The 21,904-nt window shown below is 37.3% G+C and overlaps 36 non-coding genes across 36 annotated transcripts; 4 read left to right on the forward strand and 32 right to left on the reverse strand.

Annotated features, from left to right (window-relative positions):
* Nucleotides 1-772: 772 nt before the first annotated feature.
* On the reverse strand, nucleotides 773-844 carry Trnac-gca. Its single transcript has one exon. It is a non-coding gene; the product is annotated as a tRNA-Cys (tRNA).
* A 312-nt stretch (nucleotides 845-1,156) lies between these two features.
* Trnaq-cug lies at nucleotides 1,157-1,228 on the reverse strand. Its single transcript has one exon. It is a non-coding gene; the product is annotated as a tRNA-Gln (tRNA).
* Nucleotides 1,229-2,093: 865 nt separating this feature from the next.
* On the reverse strand, nucleotides 2,094-2,165 carry Trnac-gca. The gene has a single exon. It is a non-coding gene; the product is annotated as a tRNA-Cys (tRNA).
* A 113-nt stretch (nucleotides 2,166-2,278) lies between these two features.
* On the forward strand, nucleotides 2,279-2,350 carry Trnal-caa. Its single transcript has one exon. It is a non-coding gene; the product is annotated as a tRNA-Leu (tRNA).
* Nucleotides 2,351-2,480: 130 nt separating this feature from the next.
* On the reverse strand, nucleotides 2,481-2,552 carry Trnaq-cug. Its single transcript has one exon. It is a non-coding gene; the product is annotated as a tRNA-Gln (tRNA).
* A 1,256-nt stretch (nucleotides 2,553-3,808) lies between these two features.
* On the reverse strand, nucleotides 3,809-3,880 carry Trnaq-cug. Its single transcript has one exon. It is a non-coding gene; the product is annotated as a tRNA-Gln (tRNA).
* A 198-nt stretch (nucleotides 3,881-4,078) lies between these two features.
* Trnac-gca lies at nucleotides 4,079-4,150 on the reverse strand. The gene has a single exon. It is a non-coding gene; the product is annotated as a tRNA-Cys (tRNA).
* Nucleotides 4,151-4,263: 113 nt separating this feature from the next.
* Trnam-cau lies at nucleotides 4,264-4,335 on the forward strand. The gene has a single exon. It is a non-coding gene; the product is annotated as a tRNA-Met (tRNA).
* A 98-nt stretch (nucleotides 4,336-4,433) lies between these two features.
* Nucleotides 4,434-4,505, reverse strand: Trnaq-cug. Its single transcript has one exon. It is a non-coding gene; the product is annotated as a tRNA-Gln (tRNA).
* An 868-nt stretch (nucleotides 4,506-5,373) lies between these two features.
* Trnac-gca lies at nucleotides 5,374-5,445 on the reverse strand. The gene has a single exon. It is a non-coding gene; the product is annotated as a tRNA-Cys (tRNA).
* Nucleotides 5,446-5,558: 113 nt separating this feature from the next.
* Trnam-cau lies at nucleotides 5,559-5,630 on the forward strand. The gene has a single exon. It is a non-coding gene; the product is annotated as a tRNA-Met (tRNA).
* Nucleotides 5,631-5,728: 98 nt separating this feature from the next.
* Trnaq-cug lies at nucleotides 5,729-5,800 on the reverse strand. The gene has a single exon. It is a non-coding gene; the product is annotated as a tRNA-Gln (tRNA).
* An 862-nt stretch (nucleotides 5,801-6,662) lies between these two features.
* On the reverse strand, nucleotides 6,663-6,734 carry Trnac-gca. The gene has a single exon. It is a non-coding gene; the product is annotated as a tRNA-Cys (tRNA).
* Nucleotides 6,735-6,847: 113 nt separating this feature from the next.
* Nucleotides 6,848-6,919, forward strand: Trnam-cau. The gene has a single exon. It is a non-coding gene; the product is annotated as a tRNA-Met (tRNA).
* Nucleotides 6,920-7,050: 131 nt separating this feature from the next.
* On the reverse strand, nucleotides 7,051-7,122 carry Trnaq-cug. Its single transcript has one exon. It is a non-coding gene; the product is annotated as a tRNA-Gln (tRNA).
* An 859-nt stretch (nucleotides 7,123-7,981) lies between these two features.
* Trnac-gca lies at nucleotides 7,982-8,053 on the reverse strand. The gene has a single exon. It is a non-coding gene; the product is annotated as a tRNA-Cys (tRNA).
* Nucleotides 8,054-8,368: 315 nt separating this feature from the next.
* Nucleotides 8,369-8,440, reverse strand: Trnaq-cug. Its single transcript has one exon. It is a non-coding gene; the product is annotated as a tRNA-Gln (tRNA).
* A 1,058-nt stretch (nucleotides 8,441-9,498) lies between these two features.
* Nucleotides 9,499-9,580, reverse strand: Trnas-uga. The gene has a single exon. It is a non-coding gene; the product is annotated as a tRNA-Ser (tRNA).
* Nucleotides 9,581-10,313: 733 nt separating this feature from the next.
* On the reverse strand, nucleotides 10,314-10,386 carry Trnat-agu. Its single transcript has one exon. It is a non-coding gene; the product is annotated as a tRNA-Thr (tRNA).
* Nucleotides 10,387-10,539: 153 nt separating this feature from the next.
* Trnat-cgu lies at nucleotides 10,540-10,612 on the reverse strand. The gene has a single exon. It is a non-coding gene; the product is annotated as a tRNA-Thr (tRNA).
* Nucleotides 10,613-11,128: 516 nt separating this feature from the next.
* Nucleotides 11,129-11,200, reverse strand: Trnap-ugg. Its single transcript has one exon. It is a non-coding gene; the product is annotated as a tRNA-Pro (tRNA).
* Nucleotides 11,201-11,627: 427 nt separating this feature from the next.
* Nucleotides 11,628-11,709, reverse strand: Trnas-uga. The gene has a single exon. It is a non-coding gene; the product is annotated as a tRNA-Ser (tRNA).
* Nucleotides 11,710-12,438: 729 nt separating this feature from the next.
* Nucleotides 12,439-12,511, reverse strand: Trnat-agu. The gene has a single exon. It is a non-coding gene; the product is annotated as a tRNA-Thr (tRNA).
* A 155-nt stretch (nucleotides 12,512-12,666) lies between these two features.
* On the reverse strand, nucleotides 12,667-12,739 carry Trnat-cgu. The gene has a single exon. It is a non-coding gene; the product is annotated as a tRNA-Thr (tRNA).
* Nucleotides 12,740-13,246: 507 nt separating this feature from the next.
* Nucleotides 13,247-13,318, reverse strand: Trnap-ugg. The gene has a single exon. It is a non-coding gene; the product is annotated as a tRNA-Pro (tRNA).
* Nucleotides 13,319-13,741: 423 nt separating this feature from the next.
* On the reverse strand, nucleotides 13,742-13,823 carry Trnas-uga. The gene has a single exon. It is a non-coding gene; the product is annotated as a tRNA-Ser (tRNA).
* Nucleotides 13,824-14,557: 734 nt separating this feature from the next.
* Nucleotides 14,558-14,630, reverse strand: Trnat-agu. Its single transcript has one exon. It is a non-coding gene; the product is annotated as a tRNA-Thr (tRNA).
* A 156-nt stretch (nucleotides 14,631-14,786) lies between these two features.
* Nucleotides 14,787-14,860, reverse strand: Trnat-cgu. Its single transcript has one exon. It is a non-coding gene; the product is annotated as a tRNA-Thr (tRNA).
* Nucleotides 14,861-15,374: 514 nt separating this feature from the next.
* On the reverse strand, nucleotides 15,375-15,446 carry Trnap-ugg. The gene has a single exon. It is a non-coding gene; the product is annotated as a tRNA-Pro (tRNA).
* Nucleotides 15,447-15,870: 424 nt separating this feature from the next.
* Nucleotides 15,871-15,952, reverse strand: Trnas-uga. The gene has a single exon. It is a non-coding gene; the product is annotated as a tRNA-Ser (tRNA).
* Nucleotides 15,953-16,918: 966 nt separating this feature from the next.
* On the reverse strand, nucleotides 16,919-16,992 carry Trnas-uga. The gene has a single exon. It is a non-coding gene; the product is annotated as a tRNA-Ser (tRNA).
* Nucleotides 16,993-17,509: 517 nt separating this feature from the next.
* On the reverse strand, nucleotides 17,510-17,581 carry Trnap-ugg. Its single transcript has one exon. It is a non-coding gene; the product is annotated as a tRNA-Pro (tRNA).
* A 427-nt stretch (nucleotides 17,582-18,008) lies between these two features.
* On the reverse strand, nucleotides 18,009-18,090 carry Trnas-uga. The gene has a single exon. It is a non-coding gene; the product is annotated as a tRNA-Ser (tRNA).
* Nucleotides 18,091-18,828: 738 nt separating this feature from the next.
* On the reverse strand, nucleotides 18,829-18,901 carry Trnat-agu. Its single transcript has one exon. It is a non-coding gene; the product is annotated as a tRNA-Thr (tRNA).
* An 802-nt stretch (nucleotides 18,902-19,703) lies between these two features.
* On the reverse strand, nucleotides 19,704-19,776 carry Trnat-agu. The gene has a single exon. It is a non-coding gene; the product is annotated as a tRNA-Thr (tRNA).
* A 157-nt stretch (nucleotides 19,777-19,933) lies between these two features.
* Nucleotides 19,934-20,006, reverse strand: Trnat-cgu. Its single transcript has one exon. It is a non-coding gene; the product is annotated as a tRNA-Thr (tRNA).
* Between the last annotated feature and the right edge of the window lie 1,898 nt (nucleotides 20,007-21,904).

Below are 21,904 nucleotides of genomic sequence, written 5' to 3' on the forward strand. Positions count from 1 at the left end.
CGCTATCAAAGAGAAACCTTTTGAATAGCATGAAAAAGTTCAATTTTTCTTCCGAATACGTATTCTGCAATCTTTTGACGACTCATCATATACATCTGACCCGCGCTGTGATGTATAGTCTATATACACGCACATAATTAAGATGAAGTATTTACATATATTCCCCCTATTCGAGGTATGGAGCCCTGGTTTACAAATATAATATAGAACATGCATGTGTCCCAGAGGGTCATTCAAAAAACCTAAACTGCATGGATTGTTTATCAAACGTACGGCTTTTTCCCACGAAAATAAATTGGGATTTTTCATGCACTAATGGGTACCATAAAAATGTTTAAGTTTTCTTTCATTTATAGAACAGGAAGGAGCGAGCGGAGTTGAACCACTGACCCCAGTGACCTGTCAACCAGCAGTCGGATGCTCTTCCACTATATATGCTACTCTCTCTGAGCGTTCCATGCAGCATACCTGTCATATGCTATATTCTTAGATACCTGTAAGAGAAAGCCATAAATAAAAAAATATATAAAGGCGGAGAATGAATGTTTTCAAAGAGTTTCTACCAAGAGTTGAACTCCGATTCTCGAAGTCAGAGTCCGAAGTGATAACCATTACACCACAGACCCTAAAAATCTATCAAACTTACTGACGAATGTTGACTGCATACTATAAATTATGTAGTTTGCTTCGCGCATTCACATTATTAAGATAAAGTTTTCATATAATTATATTCGTGTAAAAATGTTGGATTTTTTTTCATTGATAAAAGAGAAGGGAGCGAGCGGAGTTGAACCACTGACCTCTCGATCTGCAGTCGAATGCTCTACCACTGAGCTACACTCCCTGATCGTGCATACCTGTTTGATGCTATTCTCCTAAAACAACATTTCTTTCTGTTCTTACCTTATTCGAAATAGCACAAGTTTTATATTCATAGCATTGAAGCAGTGTGTAGCAAGCAGGGTGGCGCAGTGGAGCGTGCTGGGCCCAAACCCAGAGGTCAATGGATCGAAACCATTTCCTGCTAAACTTATCATTTCAATAAAAAAGATCTTTTCGAAATCTTATTCAAAAACATATATTTTTCTCAAATGGGCTATAAGAGAAAACCAGAGCTAAAAAATTTACATAAAGACAAAAATTAACAGTTCCAGCAAGGTTCTACCGAGAATTGAACTCGGATTCCCGGATTCAGAGTCCGAAGTGCTAACCATTACACCACAGAACCTAACCATCTACAGAAAGACACAGCAGAAATTGGTGTTTGAGACATTTCAACCCGGAAATCTAATCGCTGGTTCCCAATCGTGTATTTCTGTACCGCTATCAAAGAGAAACCTTTTGAATAGCATGAAAAAGTTCAATTTTCTTCCGAATACGTATTCTGCAATCTTTTGACGACTCATCATATACATCTGACCCGCGCTGTGATGTATAGTCTATATACACGCACATTATTAAGATGAAGTATTTACATATATTCCCCCTATTCGAGGTATGGAGCCCTGGTTTACAAATATAATATAGAACATGCATGTGTCCCAGAGAGTCATTCAAATTACCTAAACTGCTTGGATTGCTTATCAAACGTACGGCTTTTTCCCACGAAAATAAATTGGGATTTTTCATTCACTAATGGGTACCATAAAAATGTTTAAGTTTTCTTTCATTTATAGAACAGGAAGGAGCGAGCGGAGTTGAACCACTGACCCCAGTGACCTGTCAACCAGCAGTCGGATGCTCTTCCAATATATATGCTACTCTCTCTGAGCGTTCCATGCAGCATACCTGTCATATGCTATATTCTTAGATACCTGTAAGAGAAAGCCATAAATAAAAAAATATATAAAGGCGGAGAATGAATGTTTTCAAAGAGTTTCTACCAAGAGTTGAACTCCGATTCTCGAAGTCAGAGTCCGAAGTGATAACCATTACACCACAGACCCTAAAAATCTATCAAACTTACTGACGAATGTTGACTGCATACTATAAAATTATGTAGTTTGCTTCGCGCATTCACATTATTAAGATAAAGTATTCATATAATTATATTCGTGTAAAAATGTTGGATTTTTTTTCATTGATAAAAGAGAAGGGAGCGAGCGGAGTTGAACCACTGACCTCTCGATCTGCAGTCGAATGCTCTACCACTGAGCTACACTCCCTGATCGTGCATACCTGTTTGATGCTATTCTCCTAAAACAACATTTCTTGCTGTTCTTACCTTATTCGAAATAGCACAAGTTTTATATTCATAGCATTGAAGCAGTGTGTAGCAAGCAGGGTGGCGCAGTGGATGCGTGCTGGGCCCAAAACCCAGAGGTCAATGGATCGAAACCATTTCCTGCTAAACTTATCATTTCAATAAAAAAGATCTTTTCGAAATCTTATTCAAAAACATATATTTTTCTCAAATGGGCTATAAGAGAAAACCAGAGCTAAAAAATTTACATAAAGACATAAAATTAACAGTTCCAGCAAGGTTCTACCGAGAATTGAACTCGGATTCCCGGATTCAGAGTCCGAAGTGCTAACCATTACACCACAGAACCTAACCATCTACAGAAAGACACAGCAGAAATTGGTGTTTGAGACATTTCAACCCGGAAATCTAATCGCTGGTTCCCAATCGTGTATTTCTGTACCGCTATCAAAGAGAAACCTTTTGAATAGCATGAAAAAGTTCAAATTTTCTTCCGAATACGTATTCTGCAATCTTTTGACGACTCATCATATACATCTGACCCGCGCTGTGAGTATAGTCTATATACACGCACATTATTAAGATGAAGTATTTACATATATTCCCCCTATTCGAGGTATGGAGCCCTGGTTTACAAATATAAAATTATAGAACATGCATGTGTCCCAGAGAGTCATTCAAATTACCTAAACTGCTTGGATTGCTTATCAAACGTACGGCTTTTTCCCACGAAAATAAATTGGGATTTTTCATGCACTAATGGGTACCATAAAAATGTTTAAGTTTTCTTTCATTTATAGAGCAGGAAGGAGCGAGCGGAGTTGAACCACTGACCCCAGTGACCTGTCAACCAGCAGTCGGATGCTCTACCACTATATGCTACTCTCTCTAAGCGTTCCATGCAGCATACCTGTCATATGCTATATTCTTGGATACCTGTAAGAGAAAGCCTGAAATAAAAAAATACATAAAGGCGGAGAATGAATGTTTTCAAAGAATTTCTACCAAGAGTTGAGCTCCGGTTCTCGAAGTGAGAGTCCGAAGTGATAACCATTACACCACATGACATAAAGACCTAGAAAAATTACTGACGAATTTTGACTGCATATAGTATAAAATTATGTAGTTTGCTTCGCGCATTCACATTATTAAGATAAAGTATTCATATAATTATATTCGTGTAAAAATGTTGGATTTTTTTTCATTGATAAAAGAGAATGGAGCGAGCGGAGTTGAACCACTGACCTCTCGATCTGCAGTCGAATGCTCTAGCACTGAGCTACACTCCCTGATCGTGCATACCTGTTTGATGCTATTCTCCTAAAACAACATTTCTTGCTGTTCTTACCTTATTCGAAATAGCACAAGTTTTATATTCATAGCATAGAAGCAGTGTGCAGCAAGAAGGGTGGCGCAGTGGAAGCGTGCTGGGCCCATAACCCAGAGGTCAATGGATCGAAACCATTTCCTGCTAAACTTATCATTTCAATAAAAAAGATCTTTTCGAAATCTTATTCAAAAACATATATTTTTTCTCAAATGGGCTATAAGAGAAAACCAGAGCTAAAAAATTTACATAAAGACATAAAATTAACAGTTCCAGCAAGGTTCTACCGAGAATTGAACTCGGATTCCCGGATTCAGAGTCCGAAGTGCTAACCATTACACCACAGAACCTAACCATCTACAGAGAGACACAGCAGAAATTGGTGTTTGAGACATTTCAACCCGGAAATCTAATCGCTGGTTCCCAATCGTGTATTTCTGTACCGCTATCAAAGAGAAACCTTGTTGGAACGAAAATAAATTTGGGTTTTTTAATTCACTAATTAGTACGATAAAAATGTAGGATTTTTTTTTCATTGATAAAAGAGAAGGGAGCGAGCGGAGTTGAACCACTGACCTCTCGATCTGCAGTCGAATGCTCTACCACTGAGCTACACTCCCTGATCGTGCATACCTGTTTGATGCTATTCTCCTAAAAGAACATTTCCTGCTGTTCTTACCTTATTCGAAATAGCACAAATTTTATATTCATAGCATAGAAGCAGTGTGTAGCTAGCAGGGTGGCGCAGTGGAAGCGTGCTGGGCCCATAACCCAGAGGTCAATGGATCGAAACCATTTCCTGCTAAAGTTATCATTTCAATAAAAAAGATCTTTTCGAAATCTTATTCAAAAACATGTATTTTAAAAAATTTACATAAAGACATAAAATTAACAGTTCCAGCAAGGTTCTACCGAGAATTGAACTCGGATTCCCGGATTCAGAGTCCGAAGTGCTAACCATTACACCACAGAACCTAACCATCTACAGAAAGACACAGCAGAAATTGGTGTTTGAGACATTTCAACCCGGAAATCTAATCGCTGGTTCCCAATCGTGTATTTCTGTACCGCTATCAAAGAGAAACCTTTTGAATAGCATGAAAAAGTTCAATTTTTCTTCCGAATACGTATTCTGCAATCTTTTGACGACTCATCATATACATCTGACCCGCGCTGTGATGTATAGTCTATATACACGCACATAATTAAGATGAAGTATTTACATATATTCCCCCTATTCGAGGTATGGAGCCTTGGTTTACAAATATAATATACAACATGCATGTGTCCCAGAGAGTCATTCAAAAAACCTAAACTGCATGGATTGTTTATCAAACGTACGGCTTTTTCCCACGAAAATAAATTGGGATTTTTCATGCACTAATGGGTACCATAAAAATGTTTAAGTTTTCTTTCAATTATAGAACAGGAAGGAGCGAGCGGAGTTGAACCACTGACCCCAGTGACCTGTCAACCAGCAGTCGGATGCTCTACCACTATATATGCTACTCTCTCTGAGCGTTCCATGCAGCATACCTGTCATATGCTATATTCTTAGATACCTGTAAAAGAAAGCCTGAAATAAAAAAATATATAAAGGCGGAGAATGAATGTTTTCAAAGAGTTTCTACCAAGAGTTGAACTCCGATTCTCGAAGTCAGAGTCCGAAGTGATAACCATTACACCACAGACCCTAAAAATCTATCAAACTTACTGACGAATTTTGACTGCATATAGTATAAAATTATGTAGTTTGCTTCGCGCATTCACATTATTAAGATAAAGTATTCATATAATTATATTCGTGTAAAAATGTTGGATTTTTTTTCATTGATAAAAGAGAATGGAGCGAGCGGAGTTGAACCACTGACCTCTCGATCTGCAGTCGAATGCTCTACCACTGAGCTACACTCCCTGATCGTGCATACCTGTTTGATGCTATTGTCCTAAAAGAACATTTCCTGCTGTTCTTACCTTATTCGAAATAGCACAAATTTTATATTCATAGCATAGAAGCAGTGTGTAGCTAGCAGGGTGGCGCAGTGGAAGCGTGCTGGGCCCATAACCCAGAGGTCAATGGATCGAAACCATTTCCTGCTAAAGTTATCATTTCAATAAAAAAGATCTTTTCGAAATCTTATTCAAAAACATGTATTTTTAAAAATTTACATAAAGACATAAAATTAACAGTTCCAGCAAGGTTCTACCGAGAATTGAACTCGGATTCCCGGATTCAGAGTCCGAAGTGCTAACCATTACACCACAGAACCTAACCATCTACAGAAAGACACAGCAGAAATTGGTGTTTGAGACATTTCAACCCGGAAATCTAATCGCTGGTTCCCAATCGTGTATTTCTGTACCGCTATCAAGAGAAACCTTTTGAATAGCATGAAAAAGTTCAATTTTTCCGAATACGTATTCTGCAATCTTTTGACGACTCATCATATACATCTGACCCGCGCTGTGATGTATAGTCTATATACACGCACATAATTAAGATGAAGTATTTACATATATTCCCCCTATTCGAGGTATGGAGCCTTGGTTTACAAATATAATATACAACATGCATGTGTCCCAGAGAGTCATTCAAAAAACCTAAACTGCATGGATTGTTTATCAAACGTACGGCTTTTTCCCACGAAAATAAATTGGGATTTTTCATGCACTAATGGGTACCATAAAAATGTTTAAGTTTTCTTTCATTTATAGAACAGGAAGGAGCGAGCGGAGTTGAACCACTGACCCCAGTGACCTGTCAACCAGCAGTCGGATGCTCTACCACTATATATGCTACTCTCTCTGAGCGTTCCATGCAGCATACCTGTCATATGCTATATTCTTAGATACCTGTAAAGAAAGCCTGAAATAAAAAAATATATAAAGGCGGAGAATGAATGTTTTCAAAGAGTTTCTACCAAGAGTTGAACTCCGATTCTCGAAGTCAGAGTCCGAAGTGATAACCATTACACCACAGACCCTAAAAATCTATCAAACTTACTGACGAATTTTGACTGCATATAGTATAAAATTATGTAGTTTGCTTCGCGCATTCACATTATTAAGATAAAGTATTCATATAATTATATTCGTGTAAAAATGTTGGATTTTTTTCATTGATAAAAGAGAATGGAGCGAGCGGAGTTGAACCACTGACCTCTCGATCTGCAGTCGAATGCTCTACCACTGAGCTACACTCCCTGATCGTGCATACCTGTTTGATGCTATTCTCCTAAAACAACATTTCTTGCTGTTCTTACCTTATTCGAAATAGCACAAGTTTTATATTCATAGCATAGAAGCAGTGTGCAGCAAGCAGGGTGGCGCAGTGGAAGCGTGCTGGGCCCATAACCCAGAGGTCAATGGATCGAAACCATTTCCTGCTAAACTTATCATTTCAATAAAAAAGATCTTTTCGAAATCTTATTCAAAAACATATATTTTTTCTCAAATGGGCTATAAGAGAAAACCAGAGAAAAAAAATTTACATAAAGACATAAAATCAACAGTTCCAGCAAGGTTCTACCGAGAATTGAACTCGGATTCCCGGATTCAGAGTCCGAAGTGCTAACCATTACACCACAGAACCTAACCATCTACAGAAAGACACAGCAGAAATTGGTGTTTGAGACATTTCAACCCGGAAATCTAATCGCTGGTTCCCAATCGTGTATTTCTGTACCGCTATCAAAGAGAAACCTTTTGAATAGCATGAAAAAGTTCAATTTTTCTTCCGAATACGTATTCTGCAATCTTTTGACGACTCATCATATACATCTGACCCGCGCTGTGATGTATAGTCTATATACACGCACATAATTAAGATGAAGTATTTACATATATTCCCCCTATTCGAGGTATGGAGCCCTGGTTTACAAATATAATATAGAACATGCATGTGTCCCAGAGGTCATTCAAAAAACCTAAACTGCATGGATTGTTTATCAAACGTACGGCTTTTTCCCACGAAAATAAATTGGGATTTTTCATGCACTAATGGGTACCATAAAAATGTTTAAGTTTTCTTTCATTTATAGAACAGGAAGGAGCGAGCGGAGTTGAACCACTGACCCCAGTGACCTGTCAACCAGCAGTCGGATGCTCTTCCACTATATATGCTACTCTCTCTGAGCGTTCCATGCAGCATACCTGTCATATGCTATATTCTTAGATACCTGTAAGAGAAAGCCAAATAAAAAAATATATAAAGGCGGAGAATGAATGTTTTCAAAGAGTTTCTACCAAGAGTTGAACTCCGATTCTCGAAGTCAGAGTCCGAAGTGATAACCATTACACCACAGACCCTAAAAATCTATCAAACTTACTGACGAATGTTGACTGCATACTATAAAATTATGTAGTTTGCTTCGCGCATTCACATTATTAAGATAAAGTCATATAATTATATTCGTGTAAAAATGTTGGATTTTTTTTCATTGATAAAGAGAAGGGAGCGAGCGGAGTTGAACCACTGACCTCTCGATCTGCAGTCGAATGCTCTACCACTGAGCTACACTCCCTGATCGTGCATACCTGTTTGATGCTATTCTCCTAAAACAACATTTCTTTCTGTTCTTACCTTATTCGAAATAGCACAAGTTTTATATTCATAGCATTGAAGCAGTGTGTAGCAAGCAGGGTGGCGCAGTGGATGCGTGCTGGGCCCAAACCCAGAGGTCAATGGATCGAAACCATTTCCTGCTAAACTTATCATTTCAATAAAAAAGATCTTTTCGAAATCTTATTCAAAAACATATATTTTTTCTCAAATGGGCTATAAGAGAAAACCAGAGCTAAAAAATTTACATAAAGACATAAAATTAACAGTTCCAGCAAGGTTCTACCGAGAATTGAACTCGGATTCCCGGATTCAGAGTCCGAAGTGCTAACCATTACACCACAGAACCTAACCATCTACAGAAAGACACAGCAGAAATTGGTGTTTGAGACATTTCAACCCGGAAATCTAATCGCTGGTTCCCAATCGTGTATTTCTGTACCGCTATCAAAGAGAAACCTTTTGAATAGCATGAAAAAGTTCAAATTTTCTTCCGAATACGTATTCTGCAATCTTTTGACGACTCATCATATACATCTGACCCGCGCTGTGATGTATAGTCTATATACACGCACATTATTAAGATGAAGTATTTACATATATTCCCCCTATTCGAGGTATGGAGCCCTGGTTTACAAATATAATATAGAACATGCATGTGTCCCAGAGAGTCATTCAAATTACCTAAACTGCTTGGATTGCTTATCAAACGTACGGCTTTTTCCCACGAAAATAAATTGGGATTTTTCATTCACTAATGGGTACCATAAAAATGTTTAAGTTTTCTTTCATTTATAGAGCAGGAAGGAGCGAGCGGAGTTGAACCACTGACCCCAGTGACCTGTCAACCAGCAGTCGGATGCTCTACCACTATATGCTACTCTCTCTGAGCGTTCCATGCAGCATACCTGTCATATGCTATATTCTTGGATACCTGTAAGAGAAAGCCTGAAATAAAAAAATACATAAAGGCGGAGAATGAATGTTTTCAAAGAGTTTCTACCAAGAGTTGAGCTCCGGTTCTCGAAGTGAGAGTCCGAAGTGATAACCATTACACCACAGGACATAAAGACCTAGAAAAATTACTGAGAAATTCCTGGCTCTACAGTTTATCTATGCACGCCCATTATTAAGATAAAGTAATTATATTCCCTGTATTCCTGGTATGGACCCCCGTTTTACAAATTTTTATAACATGCATGTGGAGTCGAATGCTGTACCACTAAGCTACATTCCCTGATCGTGCATACCTGTTTTACATTTTTTTAGTAATTAGAAATTTTAACTGCTCTGACTGGTATTTTCTAAAAAATTAAAAAAATATTATGTCGTATGTTTTGAAATTTGAAACGAAATTCCACCTGGTGGCAAACAATTTCTATGAACATCTTCCAGACTATAGAGGGTTGTAGTCGGCAGGATTTGAACCTGCGAGGAAATATCCCAACAGATTTCAAGTCTGTCGCCTTAACCACCCGGCCACGACTACATAATTGCTTAGGAGTCGCTTATTTTGCTTTACCACGGATAGCTTGGAACTTACCTGTTTATTTTACCACATATTTTACGTCGTGGGCACATTAATAGGTTCCCTGGAATTGGAATGCCTTCCAAACTGCTTTTCAATTGCCAGCAGAATTTTGGAATTATAATAAGACTGAAAAAAAAGAAAGGGTCTTGGGGAACTCGCTGTGACGGTTGGCGGAAGCTTTTATCATAGGAATTAATCATTGATAGAAATCAGGCAGTTCACAGGGCGTGTAAATAGATCATGCATCAGTGATTGTGCATCACAGCATTCAGCAGCATATCCGAAACAGCAATTAAACTGCAATCAATGGCTGCTAATTCTGATTTCGAGCCTTAGCAGTTTTGGTCATGGGGTTAAGTTTTTATTTTTATTAGTTGTTCTCTACAGGATAAGATATTACACGCTTTTTTTTTCAAATTAGAACTTATATAAGATGAGCCTACATAAGAAGTTTCATTATTTACCATGCCCAAGTTTAAGGGTTAGGTATACGTTACCTATATGAACAAGCTTTGCTCTTGGTTGATGATAACAATGGAACACATGTCAATAAAACCCAATGAATTATTATAGATATTGATTTATAAAGAACAAGTCATGAAACTTTGTTCAGTATCGTTATATACAAGAAGCCGGTCAAAACACTCGTTCATGTTCGTAGATACTATTAAGTTTAAGTGAAAATGTGGAAAGCCTCCTCAGAGATTCGAACTCTGGACCCCTGGTTTACTAGACCAGTGCTCTAACCACTGAGCTAAGGAGGCACCAAAAAAAAGCTTGCGCGAATAGAAATGTAAACAAATGTTTCAAAAAACGTATTTTGCAGGTAAATTTTTTCACGGCGATTATTAAATGCGTAATGATCACAAATATTTAAGTCTTTTACTCACCCTTACCATACACAGTTAAAAAAATCAAGCCTTATCAGAGAGTTGAACTCCGGACCCCTGGTTTACGAGACCAGTGCTCTAACCACTGAGCTAATAAGGCAAACCCGTAATACTTTTGAAAAAGGTAAAATGAATCATCGGCGAAAAATAGTTATTCCTGCCAAGCTAAAACTAAAAGGAAAAATATTAGTGTTAAAGTTTGGTCGATCAATTCTGTAGCTTTCACAAACACCGTTACTGAGATTATCCTGTAGACGATGGCAATGGTAATCATACGGTGATATGATAGTTGAAAATGTTACAGTGTTATTTTTGAGTTACAAATTATTCTTGGGTTATGAAAAATGTGCCACGCACATAAAAAAGTCGCACGAATTCATTTTCCTGATGTTCAGTACTTGTATATGATGATTGACAAGGTCTTCATTGTTGACATGCCTACAACGTCTACATTTATGCATACTAGATCTCCTCCTTGCATGTATATTGATAGGATTGATGCTGCATGGGAAAAGTTTTATCGGGAGATTGCAACTTGAGTTCAACACTGCTTTTTTTCTTAAAAGCTAAGAAAGAAACTCAATCGCGCAAAAATTTCAAGTTATGAGGGCAATCAGGGCTTGCACGGGAATCGAACCCGTGACCTCTCGCACCCAAAGCGAGAATCATACCACTAGACCAGCAAGCCACACCTGGGGAATTAGTTCATTATCTTTCGGTGTAATTTTAAAAAAATCCGGTATATTACATGAAAAACTAAGGTTCAAGAGACTTCCGTTAATTCGTGCGGAAAACATCCCATTTTGCTGTTGAAAACAAGCCTATAAAAAAGCAATAATTTCTGAATAGAGGTCCCTTTGACAAGAGGTAATTACGTTTTAGTCCAATCACCATGTTTATTTACATTATTTTTTTGTAACCGAATGGGAATGCATAAATTTGCGTTAAAAGGGTATAATATTAACCATTTCACATCAAGTATTAGAAATTTTAACTGCTCTGACTGGTATTTTTAAAAAATAAAAAATATTATGTAGTATGTTTTCAAACGAAATTCCACCTGATGGCAAACAACTTCTCCGTGTTACATGATCATCTTTCGGACTATTAAGAGTCGTAGTCGGCAGGATTTGAACCTGCGCGGGAATATCCCAACAGATTTCAAGTCTGTCGCCTTAACCACTCGGCCACGACTACATAATTGCTTAGGAGTCCTTATTTTGCTTTACCACGGATAGCTTGGAACTTACCTGTTTATTTTACCACAGATTTTACGTCGTGGGCACATTAATAGGTTCTCTGGAATTGGTATGCCTTCCAAACTGCTTTTCAATTGCCAGCAGAATTTTGGAATTATAATAAGACTGAAAAAAAGAAAGGGTCTCGGGGAACTCGCTGTGACGGTTGGCGGAAGCTTTTATCATAGGAATTAATTATTGATAGAAATCAGGCAGTTCACAGGGCGTGTAAATAGATCATGCATCAGTGATTGTGCATCACAGCATTCAGCAGCATATCCGAGACAGCAATTAACTGCAATCAATGGCTGCTAATTCTGATTTCGAGCCTTAGCAGTTTTGGTCATGGGAAGTTTTTATTTTTATTAGTTGTTCTCTACAGTATAAGATATTACACGCTTTTTTTTTCAAATTAGAACTTATATAAGATGAGCCTACATAAGAAGTTTCATTATTTACCATGCCCAAGTTTAAGGGTTAGGTATACGTTACCTATATGAACAAGCTTTGCTCTTGGTTGATGATAACAATGGAACACATGTCAATAAAACCCAATGAATTATTATAGATATTGATTTATAAAGAACAAGTCATGAAACTTTGTTCAGTATCGTTATATACAAGAAGCCGGTCAAAACACTCGTTCATGTTCGTAGATACTTATTAAGTTTAAGTTGAAAATGTGGAAAGCCTCCTCAGAGATTCGAACTCTGGACCCCTGGTTTACTAGACCAGTGCTCTAACCACTGAGCTAAGGAGGCACCCAGAAAAAAACTTGCGCGAATAGAAATGTAAACAAATGTTTCAAAAAACGTATTTTGCAGGTAAATTTTTTCACGGCGATTATTAAATGCGTAATGAATCACAAATATTTAAGTCTTTTACTCACCCTTACCATACACAGTTAAAAAAATCAAGCCTTATCAGAGAGTTGAACTCCGGACCCCTGGTTTACGAGACCAGTGCTCTAACCACTGAGCTAATAAGGCAAACCCGTAAACTTTTGAAAAAGGTAAAATGAATCATCGGCGAAAAATAGTTATTCCTGCCAAGCTAAAACTAAAAGGAAAAATATTAGTGTTAAAGTTTGGTCGATCAATTCTGTAGCTTTCACAAACACCGTTATGAGATTATCTTGTAAACGATGGAAATGGTAATCATACGGTGATATGATAGTTGAAAATGTTACAGTGTTATTTTTGAGTACAAATTATTCTTGGTTGTGAAAAATGTGCCACGCACTAAAAAAGTCGCACGAATTCATTTTCCTGATGTTCAGTCTTGTATATGATGATTGACAAGGTCTTCATTGTTGACATGCCTACAACGTCTACATTTATGCATACTAGATCTCCTCCTTGCATGTATATTGATAGGATTGATGCTGCATGGGAAAAGTTTTATCGGGAGATTGCAACTTGAGTTCAACACTGCTTTTTTTCTTAAAAGCTAAGAAAGAAACTCAATCGCGAAAAATTTCAAGTATGAGGCGATCAGGGCTTGCACGGGAATCGAACCCGTGACCTCTCGCACCCAAAGCGAGAATCATACCACTAGACCAGCAAGCCACACCTGGGGAAAAAATTCATTATCTTTCGGTTCAATTTTAAAAAAATCCGGTATATTACATGAAAAACTAAGGTTCAAGAGACTTCCGTTAATTCGTGCGGAAAACATCCCATTTTGCTGTTGAAAACAATTCTATAAAAAAGCAATAATTTCTGAATAGAGGTCCCTTTGACAAGAGGTAATTACGTTTTAGTCCAATCACCATGTTTATTTACATTATTTTTTTGTAACCGAATGGGAATGCATAAATTTGCGTTAAGGGTATAATATTAACCATTTCACATCAAGTATTAGAAATTTTAACTGCTCTGACTGGTATTTTTTAAAAAATGAAAAAAATATTTGTCGTATGTTTTGAACGAAATTCCACCTGGTGGCAAACAACTTCTCCGTGTTACATGATCATCTTTCGGATTAAGAGTCGTAGTCGGCAGGATTTGAACCTGCGCGGGAATATCCCAACAGATTTCAAGTCTGTCGCCTTAACCACTCGCCCACGACTACATAATTGCTTAGGAGTCGCTTATTTTGCTTTACTACGGATAGCTTGGAACTTACCATTTTATTTTACCACAGATTTTACGTCGTGGGCACATTAATAGGTTCTCTGGAATTGGTATGCCTTCCAAACTGCTTTTCAATTGCCAGCAGAATTTTGGAATTATAATAAGACTGAAAAAAGAAAGGGTCTCGGGGAACTCGCTGTGACGGTTGGCGGAAGCTTTTATCATAGGAATTAATTATTGATAGAAATCAGGCAGTTCACAGGGCGTGTAAATAGATCATGCATCAGTGATTGTGCATCACAGCATTCAGCAGCATATCCGAGACAGCAATTAAACTGCAATCAATGGCTGCTAATTCTGATTTCGAGCCTTAGCAGTTTTGGTCATGGGGTTAAGTTTTTATTTTTATTAGTTGTTCTCTACAGTATGAGATATTACACGCTTTTTTATTTCAAATTAGAACTTATATAAGATGAGCCTACATAAGAAGTTTCATTATTTACCATGCCCAAGTTTAAGGGTTAGGTATACGTTACCTATATGAACAAGCTTTGCTCTTGGTTGATGATAACAATGGAACACATGTCAATAAAACCCAATGAATTATTATAGATATTGATTTATAAAGAACAAGTCATGAAACTTTGTTCAGTATCGTTATATACAAGAAGCCGGTCAAAACACTCGTTCATGTTCGTAGATACTTATTAAGTTTAAGTTGAAAATGTGGAAAGCCTCCTCAGAGATTCGAACTCTGGACCCCTGGTTTACTAGACCAGTGCTCTAACCACTGAGCTAAGGAGGCACCCAAAAAAAAACCTTGCGCGAATAGAAATGTAAACAAATGTTTCAAAAAACGTATTTTGCAGGTAAATTTTTTCACGGCGATTATTAAATGCGTAATGATCACAAATATTTAAGTCTTTTACTCACCCTTACCATACACAGTTAAAAAAAATCAAGCCTTTATCAGAGAGTTGAACTCCGGACCCCTGGTTTACGAGACCAGTGCTCTAACCACTGAGCTAATAAGGCAAACCCGTAATACTTTTGAAAAAGGTAAAATGAATCATCGGCGAAAAATAGTTATTCCTGCCAAGCTAAAACTAAAAGGAAAAATATTAGTGTTAAAGTTTGGTCGATCAATTCTGTAGCTTTCACAAACACCGTTACTGAGATTATCCTGTAGACGATGGCAATGGTAATCATACGGTGATATGATAGTTGAAAATGTTACAGTGTTATTTTTGAGTTACAAATTATTTTGGGTTATGAAAATGTGCCACGCACTATAAAAAGTCGCACGAATTCATTTTCCTGATGTTCAGTACTTGTATATGATGATTGACAAGGTCTTCATTGTTGACATGCCTACAACGTCTACATTTATGCATACTAGATCTCCTCCTTGCATGTATATTGATAGGATTGATGCTGCATGGGAAAAGTTTTATCGGGAGATTGCAACTTGAGTTCAACACTGCTTTTTTTCTTAAAAGCTAAGAAAGAAACTCAATCGCGCAAAAATTTCAAGTTATGAGGGCAATCAGGGCTTGCACGGGAATCGAACCCGTGACCTCTCGCACCCAAAGCGAGAATCATACCACTAGACCAGCAAGCCACACCTGGGGAAATTCATTATCTTTCGGTTAATTTTAAAAAAATCCGGTATATTACATGAAAAACTAAGGTTCAAGAGACTTCCGTTAATTCGTGCGGAAAACATCCCATTTTGCTGTTGAAAACAAGCCTATAAAAAAGCAATAATTTCTGAATAGAGGTCCCTTTGACAAGAGGTAATTACGTTTTAGTCCAATCACCATGTTTATTTACATTATTTTTTTGTAACCGAATGGGAATGCATAAATTTGCGTTAAAAGGGTATAATATTAACCATTTCACATCAAGTATTAGAAATTTTAACTGCTCTGACTGGTTTTTTAAAAAATGAAAAAAAATATTATGTCGTATGTTTTGAACGAAATTCCACCTGGTGGCAAACAACTTCTCCGTGTTACATGATCATCTTTCGGACTATTAAGAGTCGTAGTCGGCAGGATTTGAACCTGCGCGGGAATATCCCAACAGATTTCAAGTCTGTCGCCTTAACCACTCGGCCACGACTACATAATTGCTTAGGAGTCGCTTATTTTGCTTTACCACGGATAGCTTGGAACTTACCTGTTTATTTTACCACAGATTTTACGTCGTGGGCACATTAATAGGTTCTCTGGAATTGGTATGCCTTCCAAACTGCTTTTCAATTGCCAGCAGAATTTTGGAATTATAATAAGACTGAGAAAAATGAAAGGGTCTCGGGGAACTCGCTGTGACGGTTTGCGGAAGCTTTTATCATAGGAATTAATTATTGATAGAAATCAGACAGTTCACAGGGCGTGTAAATAGATCATGCATCAGTGATTGTGCATCACAGCATTCAGCAGCATATCCGAGACAGCAATTAAACTGCAATCAATGGCTGCTAATTCTGATTTCGAGCCTTAGCAGTTTTGGTCATGGGGTTAAGTTTTTATTTTTATTAGTTGTTCTCTAAAGTATAAGATATTACACGCTTTTTTATTTCAAATTAGAACTTATATAAGATGAGCCTACATAAGAAGTTTCATTATTTACCATGCCCAAGTTTAAGGGTTAGGTACACGTTACCTTTATGAACAAGCTTTGCTCTTGGTTGATGATAACAATGGAACACATGTCAATAAAACCCAATGAATTATTATAGATATTGATTTATAAAGAACAAGTCATGAAACTTTGTTCAGTATCGTTATATACAAGAAGCCGGTCAAAACACTCGTTCATGTTCGTAGATACTTATTAAGTTTAAGTGGAAAATGTGGAAAGCCTTTTCAGAGATTCGAACTCTGGACCCCTGGTTTACTAGACCAGTGCTCTAACCACTGAGCTAAGGAGGCACCGAGAAAAAAAACCTTGCGCGAATAGAAATGTAAACAAATGTTTCAAAAAACGTATTTTGCAGGTAAATTTTTTCACGGCGATTATTAAATGCGTAATGATCACAAATATTTAAGTCTTTTACTCACCCTTACCATACACAGTTAAAAAAAATCAAGCCTTTATCAGAGAGTTGAACTCCGGACCCCTGGTTTTCAAGACCAGTGCTCTAACCACTGAGCTAATAAGGCAAACCCGTAATACTTTTGAAAAAGGTAAAATGAATCATCGGCGAAAAATAGTTATTCCTGCCAAGCTAAAACTAAAAGGAAAAATATTAGTGTTAAAGTTTGGTCGATCAATTCTGTAGCTTTCACAAACACCGTTACTGAGATTATCCTGTAGACGATGGCAATGGTAATCATACGGTGATATGATAGTTGAAAATGTTACAGTGTTATTTTTGAGTTACAAATTATTCTTGGGTTATGAAAAATGTGCCACGCACTATAAAAAAGTCGCACGAATTCATTTTCCTGATGTTCAGTACTTGTATATGATGATTGACAAGGTCTTCATTGTTGACATGCCTACAACGTCTACATTTATGCATACTAGATCTCCTCCTTGCATGTATATTGATAGGATTGATGCTGCATGGGAAAAGTTTTATCGGGAGATTGCAACTTGAGTTCAACACTGCTTTTTTTCTTAAAAGCTAAGAAAGAAACTCAATCGCGCAAAAATTTCAAGTTATGAGGGCAATCAGGGCTTGCACGGGAATCGAACCCGTGACCTCTCGCACCCAAAGCGAGAATCATACCACTAGACCAGCAAGCCACACCTGGGGAATTAGTTCATTATCTTTCGGTGTAATTTTAAAAAAATCCGGTATATTACATGAAAAACTAAGGTTCAAGAGACTTCCGTTAATTCGTGCGGAAAACATCCCATTTTGCTGTTGAAAACAAGCCTATAAAAAAGCAATAATTTCTGAATAGAGGTCCCTTTGACAAGAGGTAATTACGTTTTAGTCCAATCACCATGTTTATTTACATTATTTTTTTGTAACCGAATGGGAATGCATAAATTTGCGTTAAAAGGGTATAATATTAACCATTTCACATCAAGTATTAGAAATTTTAACTGCTCTGACTGGTATTTTTTAAAAAATGAAAAAAATATTTGTCGTATGTTTTAAACGAAATTCCACCTGTGGCAAACAACTTCTCCGTGTTACATGATCATCTTTCGGACTATTAAGAGTCGTAGTCGGCAGGATTTGAACCTGCGCGGGAATATCCCAACAGATTTCAAGTCTGTCGCCTTAACCACTCGGCCACGACTACATAATTGCTTAGGAGTCGCTTATTTTGCTTTACCACGGATAGCTTGGAACTTACCTGTTTTTTTACCACAGATTTTACGTCGTGGGCACATTAATAGGTTCTCTGGAATTGGTATGCCTTCCAAACTGCTTTTCAATTGCCAGCAGAATTTTGGAATTATAATAAGACTGAGAAAAAAGAAAGGGTCTCGGGGAACTCGCTGTGACGGTTGGCGGAAGCTTTTATCATAGGAATTAATTATTGCATGATAGAAATCAGGCAGTTCACAGGGCGTGTAAATAGATCATGCATCAGTGATTTGCATCACAGCATTCAGCAGCATATCCGAGACAGCAATTAAACTGCAATCAATGGCTGCTAATTCTGATTTCGAGCCTTAGCAGTTTTGGTCATGGGGTTAAGTTTTTATTTTTATTAGTTGTTCTCTAAAGTATAAGATATTACACGCTTTTTTATTTCAAATTAGAACTTATATAAGATGAGCCTACATAAGAAGTTTCATTATTTACCATGCCCAAGTTTAAGGGTTAGGTACACGTTACCTATATGAACAAGCTTTGCTCTTGGTTGATGATAACAATGGAACACATGTCAATAAAACCCAATGAATTATTATAGATATTGATTTATAAAGAACAAGTCATGAAACTTTGTTCAGTATCGTTATATACAAGAAGCCGGTCAAAACACTCGTTCATGTTCGTAGATACTTATTAAGTTTAAGTTGAAAATGTGGAAAGCCTCCTCAGAGATTCGAACTCTGGACCCCTGGTTTACTAGACCAGTGCTCTAACCACTGAGCTAAGGAGGCACCCAGAAAAAAAACCTTGCGCGAATAGAAATGTAAACAAATGTTTCAAAAAACGTATTTTGCAGGTAAATTTTTTCACGGCGATTATTAAATGCGTAATGATCACAAATATTTAAGTCTTTTACTCACCCTTACCATACACAGTTAAAAAAAATCAAGCTTTAACAGAGAGTTGAACTCCGGGCCCTGGTTTTCAAGACCAGTGCTCTAACCACTGAGCTAATAAGGCAAACCCGTAATACTTTTGAAAAAGGTAAAATGAATCATCGGCGAAAAATAGTTATTCCTGCCAAGCTAAAACTAAAAGGAAAAATATTAGTGTTAAAGTTTGGTCGATCAATTCTGTAGCTTTCACAAACACCGTTACTTAGATTATCCAGTAGACGATGGCAATGGTAATCATACGGTGATATGATAGTTAAAAATGTTACAGTGTTATTTTTGAGTTACAAATTATTCTTGGGTTATGAAAAATGTGCCACGCACTATAAAAAAGTCGCACGAATTCATTTTCCTGATGTTCAGTACTTGTATATGATGATTGACAAGGTCTTCATTGTTGACGTGCCTACAACGTCTACATTTATGCATACTAGATCTCCTCCTTGCATGTATATTGATAGGATTGATGCTGCATGGGAAAAGTTTTATCGGGAGATTGCAACTTGAGTTCAACACTGCTTTTTTTCTTAAAAGCTAAGAAAGAAACTTAATCGCGCAAAAATCGTTATATACAAGAAGCCGGTCAAAACACTCGTTCATGTTCGTAGATATTTATTAAGTTTAAGTGGAAAATGTGGAAAGCCTCCTCAGAGATTTGAACTCTGGACCCCTGGTTCACTAGACCAGTGCTCTAACCACTGAGCTAAGGAGGCACCCAGAAAAAAAGCATGCGCAAATAGAAATGTAAACAAATGTTTCAAAAAACGTATTTTGCAGGTAAATTTTTTCACGGCGATTATTAAATGCGTAATGATCACAAATATTTAAGTCTTTTTACTCACCCTTATCATACACAGTTAAAAAAAATCAAGCCTTATCAGAGAGTTGAACTCCGGACCCCTGGTTTACGAGACCAGTGCTCTAACCACTGAGCTAATAAGTTAAACCCGTAATACTTTTGAAAAAGGTAAAATGAATCATCGGCGAAAAATAGTTATTCCTGCCAAGCTAAAACTAAAAGGAAAAATATTAGTGTTAAAGTTTGGTCGATCAATTCAGTAGCTTCCACTAACACAGTTAATGAGATTATTCTGTAGACGATGGCAATGGTAATCATACGGTGATATGATAGTTGAAAATGTTACAGTGTTATTTTTGAGTTACAAATTATTCTTGGGTTATGAAAAATGTGCCACGCACTATAAAAAAGTCACACGAATTCATTTTCCTTATGTTCAGTACTTGTATAATTATGATGATTGACAAGGTCTTCATTGTTGACATGCCTACAACGTCTACATTTATGCATACTAGATCTCCTCCTTGTATGTATATTGATAGGATTGATGCTGCATGGGAAAAGCCACTGAGCTAATAAGGCAAACCCGTAATACTTTTGAAAAAGGTAAAATGAATCATCGGCGAAAAATAGTTATTCCTGCCAAGCTAAAACTAAAGGGAAAATATTAGTGTTAAAGTTTGGTCGATCAATTCAGTAGCTTTCACAAACACCATTAATGAGATTATCCTGTAGACGATGGCAATGGTATTCATACGGTGATATGATAGTTGAAAATGTTACAGTGTTATTTTTGAGTTACAATTATTCTTGAGTTTATGAAAAATGTGCCACGCACTATAAAAAAGTCGCACGAATTCATTTTCCTGATGTTCAGTACTTGTATATGATGGACTTTGCTGGCCCCCTTCTCTACAGAGATAACCGAAGTCAACGAGCAAGGCTTACGTTGCTCTTTACACCTGCTCTACGACAAGAGCCGTTCATCTGAAGTTAAGCAAGAGCATGGACGCTGACGAATTCAAGAAAGGGTTTAAAGAGTTCGTTGGTAGTTGCGGTACACCAAACAAGATCGTGAGTGATAATGCGTTAACCTTAAAAGCGACCAAACAGTGGCTAGACAGTCTTACTAAGGATACGGACTTGTTTAACTACCTAACGACGCAGAGGATAACTTGGCAATTTAATTTGTCTAGAGCCCCATGGTGGGGTGGCTTCTTCAGAGGCTTGTCGGGATAATGAAATCCAGTTTAGCAACTCCTAATGAGGGAAATAACGATAAGCAAGGCGCTAGTGAGAGACCTTCGAGAGCAGCGAAAGTAACGGCAAGAAATCGTATAGTCGGAATTGTAATGAACGAAGAAGAAGAGGAATGAAACGAAGGACGATGAGTGACATTAAAGCTGTCAGCCAGGACACTTTAATGGGGGGAGGGTGTTAGAAACTGTGAGACAGCGCGAGAGCTGGGATTGACATTTATAGTGAAATTATGTTAATTCATGGAAGAGAACAATAACATGTGCTTTTGTCATTTTTGAACATGGAGCGAGCGAGTGAGATCAGAAGAAAACCTTTGTATATTATTATGTTTATAAATATGTTTAACAAAACGAAGTGAATCATTCAGTGTCTCTGGGACCATTCCTCACATGGGAAAAGTTTTTGTCGAAGATATGTGAACATTCCAGTGACACATATATAGTTCAGTACTCTTAGCGCATGCGCGCAAAGTGGAGAACATGTGTTCCGCTAACGACAATAGAATTCTAGTTTACATGTTTCACGTTTGTACTATTTCTATCGATCTAATCCACGAAATAAAACAAAGTTATCAAATCCTTTCCGTCATATATATTATACTCTACATAATTTGGTGCCGTGACCAGGATTATGGCGGAAAATCTACAAAAATTGCAAGCATCACGAGCGGGCTATCGAGCCCATTTGACACAAACAATCAAGAAGGCGGCAAATATTCTAACGAAAGAGATTCTCTAACGGACAGTGATATTACATCGATAAAGCGAATCATTGATCAATTG

This window comes from Dendronephthya gigantea, unplaced genomic scaffold, assembly GCF_004324835.1.
Source record: "Dendronephthya gigantea isolate DGI-Jeju-01 unplaced genomic scaffold, DenGig_1.0 000190F, whole genome shotgun sequence".
Classification (NCBI taxonomy): Eukaryota; Metazoa; Cnidaria; class Anthozoa; order Malacalcyonacea; family Nephtheidae; genus Dendronephthya; species Dendronephthya gigantea.